We start from the raw sequence: 12,056 nt of genomic DNA on the forward strand, positions 1-12,056 counted from the left end.
TTTTCCATTCTATGAAAACACAGCTGACATGGAGTAACTACCAGCTTATAGTGATCAGTAACTAATAAGAAATTAAAGTAATTGCTATTCGTCTAAGTGACCACTAGTGTCCATGGCTTCGTAGGGTCTGTACCACACTGAAACCCTTCCAACAGCCTTACCAACTGAAATCGGATCGGGACCATCTGACCAGGCGACGGTTTTCCAGTAGTCAAGGGCGCGACCGTTGTGCTCACTAGCCAAGGAGACACACAGCAGGCAATGTCGTGGTGTTAGAAAAGGCACTCGCGTCGGTCGTCTGCTGCCATAGCCCATTAACGTCAAATTTCACCGCACTGTCCTAACGGATACGTTCGTCGTACCTCCCACACTGATTTCTGCGATTATTTCACGCAGTGTTACTTTTCTGTTAGCTCCGACAACCCTATGCAAACGCCGCTGTTCTCGGTCGTCCAGTAAAGGCCGTCCACAACTGAGTCGTTCGTGATGAGAGGTAATACCTGAAATTTCATATTTTCGGCGCACTCTTGACGCTGTGGATCTGGGAATATTGAATTCCCAAGCGATTTCCCAAATGGAATGTCCCATGCGTCCAGTTCCAACTACCATTCCACGTTCAAAGTTCGTCAATTCCTGTAGTGCGGCCATAATCACATAATCACATCGGACATCTTTCTGCATGAACCACTGGAGTACAAATGACAGCTCCATTTATATCTTATGTACGCTATACTACCGCTATCTGATTACGTACATATCGGTGTCTCGTGACCTTTGTCACTGTAGTATATAAATGACCGTTTATCGATGGGAATATACCTCATACGAAAATATCTTCATAAAAAATTTGATATCTTCAGTTGTAAATACATTCCACATCCTGTTAAATATATGCGCATGAGGCTCTTTTTATCTGCTTAGGTGAGACAGGACTGTCTTATCGATTTTTAATAAATTGTCTTCATCTTGTAAGAATAGTCTTCCGCTGCCCTAAAACAATGGCACATCAGTTCATTTGACCACAGATATTACTTAGCAGTACTGCTGTCTAACGTCAAAATATATCTCTTTCCAATACTTTCTTCTTAAATACGGATCAGTAACTCAAATTATAGTAATTGTTATTCGTCTAAGTTCCAATGTTCACTTACCCGGCAAACACCTTTTTAAACTGAAGTTTTGACCAGTAAGTCTCACAGATTTTAACGCAAGGGTAAAGCTCGCGTTAGCGATATCGACTATTTTAAATGACCACCAAAATCAAATCTGAAATGAAGTAGTCAAACAAACTACGTCGCTCACTGTCCATAGTTCATTACTTTAGAGAGAGTTTATGTTTTTCAGAAATCATATTTGGAGAGTTTTCACAGTTATAAAAACCCTTAACCTTATATCCCATCGGGTATTAATTTATAAAAATTATCTTGTCCATCAATAACTTCAAAATTGGGTTCATCGGTCAAAACCAGATTACAGTGGAAGTGCTATGCTTCCAGTAACTATCAGTCAGGGGACTTTTACAACTATTTCTTAAGAAATTCAGCTTCAATAACTTAAGTAGGCTTCTACGCACAATTACTACGTTGACAAGGAAACATAGTTGACACATGTTTAGTTGACATTCACTTTATTCTATAAGAGCTGGTAACATACAATGGTCATACACGTTCAACACCTTATGTGTATGTTTTCAAACATTAATTATTTTCAACAAAGCGTAGAGATGATGCTGACAATGGTGCACAAAAGTTCACACTGCCGCGGACGGTCAGCGCGTTCGTGATGGGAACCGTATTGCCGATTTGCTACATCGGTGTAACACCGATGAATCACCTGTCAGGACCTCCTCCAAGCAACATGAAACAAACAGGATACTAGCATCTCAGTACACAACTCATAAAATAAATTTACATATTTAAAGCATTTACTATATGGCTAACTTGATGTCGCTCAAGCGGGAAATGACAGTGCTGCTCACCAATTTGTAGCACTGCACCTTCTGCCGTATCTTTGACTGTGCACCTAGCAACGAGTGCTACGGCGTCCCTATAAAGTGTGCAACTGCCACCGTCAGCCTGTTTTGGATTGCTATCTTCACAGGCTCGCTTTCGATCTGCCTTGCAGTTTTCGTGCTGTAGCGCATGCTCACACTATATAGTCTTATCCACAGCAGCTCGTCAGGGGAGACGAACTAGCTCTACGGCATGTGAGGGGATATGCACCAGTCCAAAGAGTTTCAATTCAATTCAGTTTATTGCTACGAATTTGAGACCTGTTATCTGGAAACTCTAAACAGGTCGCAAATATTCGTTAATCATGGTGACATAATGTTTTATACCATGTATCTAGTAGTAAATCGTGTTAATAGATACCATTGGTAATATTAATGCAGAAATAAAACGCAACGTTTGAAAAATAAGAATGTACTTGCCTCCGCTCTCCTTGAGTCTACATATACCGTGTGGCTGGCCATAGCATTCTTTCTTTTCTTTTTACGAGAGTAACTCAGTTATTATCTGCAATTTAGTTACATTTTTGTTTAATTTGGTAGTACTGTCGCTTTACGTTGATGACGCATGCTTTGTTTATTAGTTGTTCTATCTTTGCAATTTTCAAACTGCGAGGTTATTTTCGTTATCGCTGCCTTGCTGTTAATCATGACTGCTCCGTTGTCTATTTGCACCAAAGGAGAGCAACGTTCAGTGATCCGTTTTTTGTTGTCGGAAGGCGTATGAGGGGTCGAAATTCATCGAAGACTTTCGGTACAGTATGGGAACAGAGTTTTGCCACAACGGAGTGTCTACAAATGGATTGAAAAATTAGGAAATGGTCTCACAAATTCTACGCACGATGAAGGAGCTGGACGACCGTTTATCGCCACAAATGAAGAAACCATTGAGCGTTCACGTGAAATGATTCTCTTAGACAGACGATCAACTATTGACGCAATGGCACATCATCTGCAAATTAGTCAACGGTTCTGCCTACGAAATCATCTACAGCAGACTTGGGTTTCATAAAGTTTGTGCAAGATGGGTTCCAAAAGAACTCACACAGTTCCATGGAAAACGCGCTTGGACATCTGCAAAAAACATTTGGATCGCTATGGTAACGAAGGGACAACTTCTTAGACAGGATCATTACTGGTGACGAAACATGAATCCATCATTACGAGCCGGAGAGTAAACGGCAGAGTATGAAATGGAAACATCCAAATTCGCCGTGCAAGACCCGACCTTCCGCAGGAAAACTGATGCTTACGGTTTTTTGGGACGAACAAGGTCCAGTAGTGGAACATTTTGCGGAAAGGGACACAAAATAAAGTGTACATTACAGTAAGACGCTTACTGCCAGGGTAAAGCCTGCAGTTCGAAGCATACGCCGAGGATTGCTGTCAAAAGATACTATATTGTTGCACAACAATGCCCGTCCGCATACTGCTGCCCACACTGCTGAAACGCTCCAGAAACTCAAATTTGAAGTACTGGATCATCCTCCATATAGGCCCGATCTTGCCCCTTCTGACTATCAATTGTTTGGTCCATTCAAACAGGCATTAAGGGGCCGTCTTATTTGCCTCGTACGAAGCAGTAAAAGAAGCGGTGCATTGTTGGCTCACAGCTCAACTGAGAACCTTCTTTTAAGAGGGCGTCAGGAGGTTTGTACAACGATGGATCAAGTGCGTTGAACCGCAAGAAGACTATGTCGAAAAATGAATTTCTCGTGAATTTCCTATATGATTACAATAAAATTTTATAACTACTTTGCGGATAATAATTGACTTACCCTCGGTTTTTTTTTTTGTCCTTGGAGTTTCTCTTAATTAAATGTATATGTGCCTATCACTATCTCTAACTGAGGAAACGCTTCTTGTGACCTGTTGACGTTAATTGGATATTAAGAGCGTCCGCCCGATGTTGTAGAATGAAAGTTAAGTGTTGCCTTGTTGCCTTTCAGATATCCGATGTGCTATGATAGTGACTGAAGAATCTGAGAATTGAAATGAATTGAAAATTCCGAAGTGTCGGGCTAGTGACAGACCAAGGCTAACTGCGCCTGTTGAGCCTGCTGTTGGCGACTTCGTCCACTTTAGTGCCAGCGGACTACCGAAGACAGTCGATCTGTATCGTGGCAGTACAGTCTGCCTCAGGCTGTGTTCTATTTGCTCCTCTGCCACAGTGTTAAAAGAAGTCTGCACATCACTTACATAGCGCTTAACAAGTGCTTTATGTATGTATGAGCTGTAATACTCTGCATTGCCCCGGTCGGAATATATCGCACAGTCCATGACCATTCAACCTATCAGATCTATACAAAAGTATATTCTATCAAAAGTACGATGTATGTAGTGCATATTAAATTAATTAATCACCGACGCGATAAAGTATTATTTAAATAAAACAAGTCAGATTCAAAAGTTACTTAATTTAATAAGAAATTTCACTTTTATTGTATATACATATTTATACTTCCATTTTTCACAACACTTGCTTATACATAATATTTGTAGTGATATTGTTCGGACTACAAATGAACAAATTTTGAGGTGCTCCAACTCGTGAGCACGTGATGTACAATTGGCCACGTGAAAAACATGATTCCTTTAAGTTGACAAGACAATGTCGAATTTTTTGGGTCTGTGCTTTGTTGATGCTTATGGTGTTAGCCAACTTTAGAGGAAATTGCAAACATCTTAAACTGAAAGGCAGTCTTTCGCGGTGTAAATACCGTCTATCCTTTTTCTTTGCCAGCCATTAAACTGGCTTCAATTATGTTATTCTGCAATTATTTTGTGCATGGTCTTGAACCGTTGGTACAGGGTCTTATACCGTTACACAGCTTCAGCGAATTCAGATTCCCCAATTTGAGGCAGTGTAATGGCATTCCTGGAACATCCAACGAATTGAAAAATTCAGTAGTAAACAGTTCATTTTCATGAGTCACCGTATCAAATGACGTAAATTTCCTCAGCCCCTGGACCGGCCGCTGTGCCCGAGCGGTTCTAGACGTTTCAGCATCGGTCGCAGGTTCGAATCCTGCTTCGGGCATGGATGTGTATGATGTCCTTAGGTTGGTTGGGTTTACGTAGTTCTAAGTCTAGGGGACTGATGACTTCAGATGTTAAGTCCCATAGTGCTTAGAGCCATTTGAACCATATTTTCTCTGCCCATGGAATCGTCTCTCGGATCCTGCGAAACAGCACGGCAAACTTCCTTCCCCATCCTTCCCCAATCCGATCGGACTGGTGACCTCGCTGATTGGTCCCCTCCTCCAAATCAACCAACCAACCAACTCGTGGGCGATCTTGCTGATGCAGTTGGCAACATGGTTTTTAGTCGCTAGAATAACTCGCTCGGGTAACCGTTCTGAATTGGTGACACAATTCATTTGTCAGTATGACTCTACCAGAATTTTGTTCTGTTGGATAGGTGCCTTCTCCTATTTGTGTAAGGCTTTCACCAAATGCCGGCGCTCTTTCGTCTCCTTAGATTTGTGTTCTCATATTTGTTGTTAACTTGATTAGTTTTACGTTCTGCAATACCAACGACTTTTTTAAACCGGCGTTTACTTCATCCACTAGCGTCGATTTCGGAATGACAAGTAGCGTTTGACGAAAATCGCCTGACAATATTTGCCATTTCCCTTTCCCATTAAAGACGTATTACCTCGTAAGTGCCCGCATCTCATGGTCGTGCGGTAGCGTTCTCGCTTCCCACGCCCGGGTTCCCGGGTTCGATTCCCGGCGGGGCCAGGGATTTTCTCTGCCTCGTGATGGCAAGGTGTTGTGTGATGTCCTTAGGTTAGTTAGGTTTAAGTAGTTCTAAGTTCTAGGGGACTGATGACCATAGATGTTAAGTCCCATAGTGTTCAAAGCCATTTAAACCATTTTTTTGAACCTCGTAAGTCCTGGAGTGTTGTATTCAATGCTTACAAATACCTTCTGTGGGCAATTGTGCTTTCGTTCTGTAAGATGACCTTCCACCGTTCCAATATTTGCCCACATGCTGATGATTTTGCTGTGTCACGAACCGGAGGTTCATGTTCAGCTACATTTAAAGGTAATTTTGGCACAGAATGTGCTGTTCGTCCGCCATCCGTAACTATATCAGCTGTGCGTGAGAAAACGATTTTTGCCACCCACACTCACCCACTTCCACCCACCGCGACCAAACTCCGTTACTAACAGCAGGAGTCCAAGGACCATCTACAACCACAACCATTTAGTGCTTTCATATCAACGTTGCCTGTTGAATGGTTCTTGAATGTGAATAGTTTTTCCACTTAACATTAGCAGATATTCAGTAATGTTTATTCAGAGCTCTGAGGATTACTTTTGTTTCTTGTGTTATCTGCAGAAGTCTGTTCTCATACTTTTATTATTGTTAATCGTCCATTTATTCCCATGTTTGACAAAAATTGCCTTTCAAGTGCTCTACTTATCATTTACAACCAGTTAATGTGTGAAACTGTCAAGTTTGCTAGACAAAGTGTGCGTCCAGTGTCTGTGACAAAGAGCTTCCGACTGTAAATTGTCGGTATCAGAATAATTATTTATATACCTGTACGGTGTGTGATTAATTCCTTGTATTTATTCTTAAGCCCCACGGCTATAAATCTGTCCAGAGTTCATTGTGTTGGTGCAGTACTAGCTTTAAAAATAAAATAAATTGTCTTTTAGGTTTCAATATTTTCTTTCTCTTGTATTTCCATTCCCAACTCCTCGCTTTCAGCCTTTCACCAGGCACTAAATACTCGCGCACATACTCTGTGAGCCACAACTTGCTGCCACACTTTTTCGCATTGCGCATACGTACACCGTGGCTTGTTTTCCAGCATGCGCCCTTAGATTTCGACGGTAACGTTACAGCTCCGTCCCTTGGCACCTGCACTTTTCTAGCAAACCAGCGCATAAATTGGCAAGCCACATCAGCAGTCCGTCAATATTACCTGAAAATGACGAGCAACTGCCTCCACAACCTTAAAAAACGCCCATGAACCATACACGCAATTAGTACATCAGGAAAGACTCAAACAATACATTCAAAGGGAAGCTGCTTTGCTCTTAAGCAGATGTTTAGTGCCACTTGATACAGAATTGTGTGGTGAAAAAGCAATGGCAAAATAACAAATCTTATTCTATCACAGTGCTCCTGTTGTTTATCAACTGATGAGTCCTCATAAGCGATAGGTACTGCAAATCATCTCGTATTTGGAAGGATAAAGGGACGTTACAATGTGACTACCATTACAGGATCCCGACACCATTCAGTTTTTGAATATGACTGATCTTTGAAATCAGTGTGTGGTAATTGGAGCAGCATTTACATAACTGCACCTCATGTATGAAGTGGCGCGATGTTGATTAGGAGTGAACTTGGGAAGGTGATAAGCACAGTATTTTTTCAGTTAACACTATGTCTCTGAATAATAAAATAGACAGTGTAATGGCGTGATGGAGTCAACAGTCAAAGATGAAATGGTTAGCACGATAGAAGATAAGTGAAAACATTCCAATAAATTCTGAATTTGTTGGCCAGGTAAGGAATCAAGAATAGCAAATGACAATGTAATTAGTGAGGTAGAAGTCCCGAGTTCGAGTCTCGGTCCAGCACACAATCTGCCAGGAAGTTTCTTAATTAGTGAGGTGTTGAGGATTAAAACCTCGACAGCCACGAGTACAGAACTTCTTATGCAAATCTGTGGGCAGTTGAACACAGTAACTGCAAACTAAACCAGAAATTTGAAAGCTGTTATCACAAAGTTATCCGAAGTCATTACGAATTAAGAGATTTAGTTGTGACAACTGAGAAAAAGTCAGGGCTTCACACATGCAACTTCTTAAGAATAGTAACAAAGAACTTTAAGAAGAATTTACCGAAAAAAACAAAAAGAAATCGATGACAAGGTTCAAGGACTAAAACGGTAATTTGTAGAACACAAAGTCTGGTGAGAAGAAATATCAACAAATTTGCACATACAGAATAACAAAAAGACAGCGAAATCGTAAAAAAACAAGAGGTGCCCGTCAGCAAACAAAGAATCATAGCTAAAATGACCAGCGGAATGCGACGTCATTGCAGCGAGTTACAGCATTAAACTGGTCAAATTCAAGCATCCTCTGAAAACAGTGTAAGTACCGATTTTGAAAGGGACAAAGAGAAACTGTACGAAGAAATTGTGATGTACGAAGCTTAGCAGAAAGAGGTTATTACTACCACCAACGAAAATAGCCAGAGAAATTTATCCAAGTGTGTGTAAATTTCGATCATTGCAACCTGCCTTTGCAAAACCATTTGGAGAAGCATTTCCTGTAACCTGGAATGAACAGAAAGAAAATAGGGTTTTGTGTTGGGTGTACGAAAGAAGCAATACATGTCTGGGATAGCAGAGTGATCGATGACTGCAAGACCTCTGAGCAATTGAAAGACGCGTTTCTGAAAGTCAGTTACTCACATCGAGGTGGAACGATGAAGGAACTTTTTTAAAAAAATTGAGGCACGTATGCATACTTCGATGATCCAGCAGGTGAAAAAGAATTGATGGAGATTTTAACTCAAAGATGATAACATTAAGAATGCAAGAGGAATTCCAGTGTTAAATGCAGAAGAGAGAGCGGATAGGTGGAAAGAGTACACTGAAGGTCTCCATGAGGAGAAAGATTTGTGTAACGTGATTGATGAAGAAACAGGAGTCAATTTATAAGAGATAGGGGGTCCAGTAGTAGAATAAAAATTTAAGAGAGCATTGGTGCACTCAAGATCAAATAAGGCAGAAGGGATAGATAACATTACATCAGAATTTCTAAAATCATTGGAGAAATAGCAACAAAACAACTATTCACGGTTGGTAGCTAGAATGTATCAATCTGACTTTCCGAAAAATATCACCCACACAATTCCGAAGACTGCAAGAGCAGACAAGTGCGAGAATTATCGTACAATCAACTTAACGCCTCAGGCATCCCAGTTGCTTACAAGAATAACATACAGAAGGATGGAAAAGAAAGCTGGGGTTGGGTTAGATGACCATCAGTCTGGCTTTAGGAAAGGTGAAGGCATCAGAGAGGAAATTCTGGCGTTGCGTTTATAATGGAAGCAAGACTAAAGAAAAATCAAGACACGCTCATAGGATTTGTCGACCTGGAAAAAGGGTTCAGCTATGTAAAGTGGCCCAAGTTGTTCGAAACTCTGAGAAAAATAAGAGAGTATTGTAGGTACAGACGTGGAATATACAATATGTACAAGAGCCAAGAGAGAATAATAAGACTGGAAGATCAAGAAGTGCTCGGATTAAAATGGTGTAAGACAGGGATATAGGCTTTCACCCTTACTGTTCAGTCTGTACATCGATGAACCAATGACGGAAATAAAAGAAAGGTTCAGAAGTGGAATCAGAATTCAATGTGAAAGGATATCATTGATATGATTCGCTGATAACATTGGTATACTGAGTGAAAATGAAGAATTACGTGATCTGCTGAATGAAATGGTCTAATGAGTGCAGAATATGGACTGACAGTAAATCGAAGAAAGACAAAAGTAATGATAAGTAACAGAAATGAGAACAGTGAGAAACTTAACATCAGGATTGATGGTCACGAAGTAGATCAAGTTAAGGAATTATACTATCTAAGCAGCAAAATAACCGGTGACGGGCGGAGCAAGGCGAACATCGAAAGCGAACTAGCACTGGAAAAAAGGGCATTCGTGGCCAAGAAAAATCTACTAGCATCCAACATAGGCCTTAATTTGAGGCAGACATTTTTGAGAATGTACGTTTGGAGCACAGCATTTTATGGTAGAGAAACATGGACCATGGCAAAAACGGGATAGCAGCGAATCTAAGCATTTGAGATATGGTGCTACAGACGAATGTTGAAAATTAGGTGGACTGATAACGTGAGGAATGAGAAGGTTCTGCGCAGAATCTGAGAGGAAGGGAATATGTGGAAAACACTGACAAGGAGAAGGGAACTGAGCCAAATATACAAAAGAGACGATAATCGATAGCATTCACCAACCGAGGTTTGTGTGTATGGGAAAGCAAATATGTAGTGAGTGAATCTGAGACCTTGGCTATAGTATGATGTTTTACGAAATTTCAATTATTTGTTGGGGAGGCACGTAATAGCCCTGACATACTCACTCCTGACGTAATGTAAATTAATGCATAAAATATTGATGATACGAACATTACCATTATAAGAATATAGTGTTGAAGTACAACGTGTGCCAAAAAGGGACTAAACTGTGCCAGGCGTGCTTTCATAGCTGCCTACAGGTATTGAAGTACCTGATGTTTTGCAGACCATAAGTCAACAAATCAGGTTGCACTGTTGCACTTAGTAAAGGAGTGAAAAGAGAGAAATATATTCAGAAGTGATTAAAAGTATAAAGTTAGACAAGATGCCAACCCTATTCTGAGGATGATAAAAGATATGTAGGAGGATGCTGAGGAAATAAAAGTAGAACACAGTCAGTTGTATCGGGAAGATGCGTACAGATGAACAAACCCGAATGCAGATAAACGTAGAGTGTACTTCTCGAGCCAGGCCATAGATGAACTAATAAAATATATACACCTAAGTTACATGCATTTTGGCTCTAAGAAGTGTTTGAACAGATTCCCGTAACATTATACTTTTGATAATATGTCTAAATGAATTGGAAAACTTTTGCAAAAGTGTGATAAATGCCGGTAAAACAAAGTTTTGACTGTGCAATATCAGAGATTAGTGCATCATGTAATTACCAAACAATCGTCAGTGACGTATATGAGCTGCTCCCACAATATAAAAAATATTTTTTTACACAGATAATGGTGATGCAAGTTTTGCAAACTTGTAAAACTTTGAACATTAAGAAAGATCAAACCAAGCCCTACAGTTAGGAAACTATAAGGAGATTATTTTCAAAACATTATCAAACTGCAGCGCAACTTAAGTGGCAACAGACATCAGTTTAAGTCTAAGTTCTTGCATTTAATGTTAATCCATCCTAGTACCCTTGCTAGATATTTTCACGAGTGCACACGCTACTGATCACAACGCGGTTATCTGACAATCATAATCCTACCGAAAAGTATCTAAGCTTGTGATATTTAGTCAGACTTATTGTGTGTTTCTCTTTCCCTTAACATGTTAACTCAGACTTTATCCAGTCCACGTTATTTCTGCCGTAGCCGTTGTGATGCAGTAAATTGTTGCCTTACGATACAACACGCGATTTCGGAATTATCATATCTCACATAAATCACTAACACCGATGTAAAATACACAGCTTTTATGGGAAGGACCTTAATTACTTCAACAAAATACCGTAAATTGCTTGCTGCAGTCATGACGTCGACACTGCATGGTACGCTCACCACAGAACCTGAACCTTGACTGCCAACAACTGCGTACTGTGTCCTCCATAGAGGAGACTATCTAACCTATCGCGGAACAGGCCTGATGTGGGTACATCATGCCATACTGCTTCAATTCTGCTCCACAATTCACAAACCATGCTAGGTGATGACGTGGCGTGTCAATCTCTTGGCGACCCATGAGCAAACGTTTTCATTGGGTGAGAGATCAGAAGAATTTGGTGCCCAGGCCAACAGTCGAAATTCTTCAATACTGTAGAGGACAGGGCGTAATTGTTAGGAAATATGGTGCAAAATGGTGATTTAGTGTGTTTCAGTGCGCAATACGCCAGGCTCACGGCAGACAGCGGACGAAGGCTGGCCAGCGCGTTATGCAGGTGACACAGTTTTGCAACGAACATTGGTATGTGTGTACGTGCACGGCAACCATCAAAACGGAGCGTTAGCATAATTACGCAAGCGCGGGCTGTGTGTGACGCTGTTGCATTAGCCAACACATCGAGAACCTTCTAATACACCGCCCCGTAACCGGCAGATTCAGCAGCGGCCTGCACTATTTAAGAGCATCAGAGGTGGACGTCGGCATTCGGTTCGACCGATTGGGCGTTCGGTCGCTGTCACGTCGTCATCATCAGTGACGCTGTCCCCGAGGACTGGCCGGCAGAGCGCGTTGCCTGTTGCTGCACCGG

This window comes from Schistocerca gregaria, chromosome 1 (assembly GCF_023897955.1).
Source record: "Schistocerca gregaria isolate iqSchGreg1 chromosome 1, iqSchGreg1.2, whole genome shotgun sequence".
Taxonomy (NCBI): domain Eukaryota; kingdom Metazoa; phylum Arthropoda; class Insecta; order Orthoptera; family Acrididae; genus Schistocerca; species Schistocerca gregaria.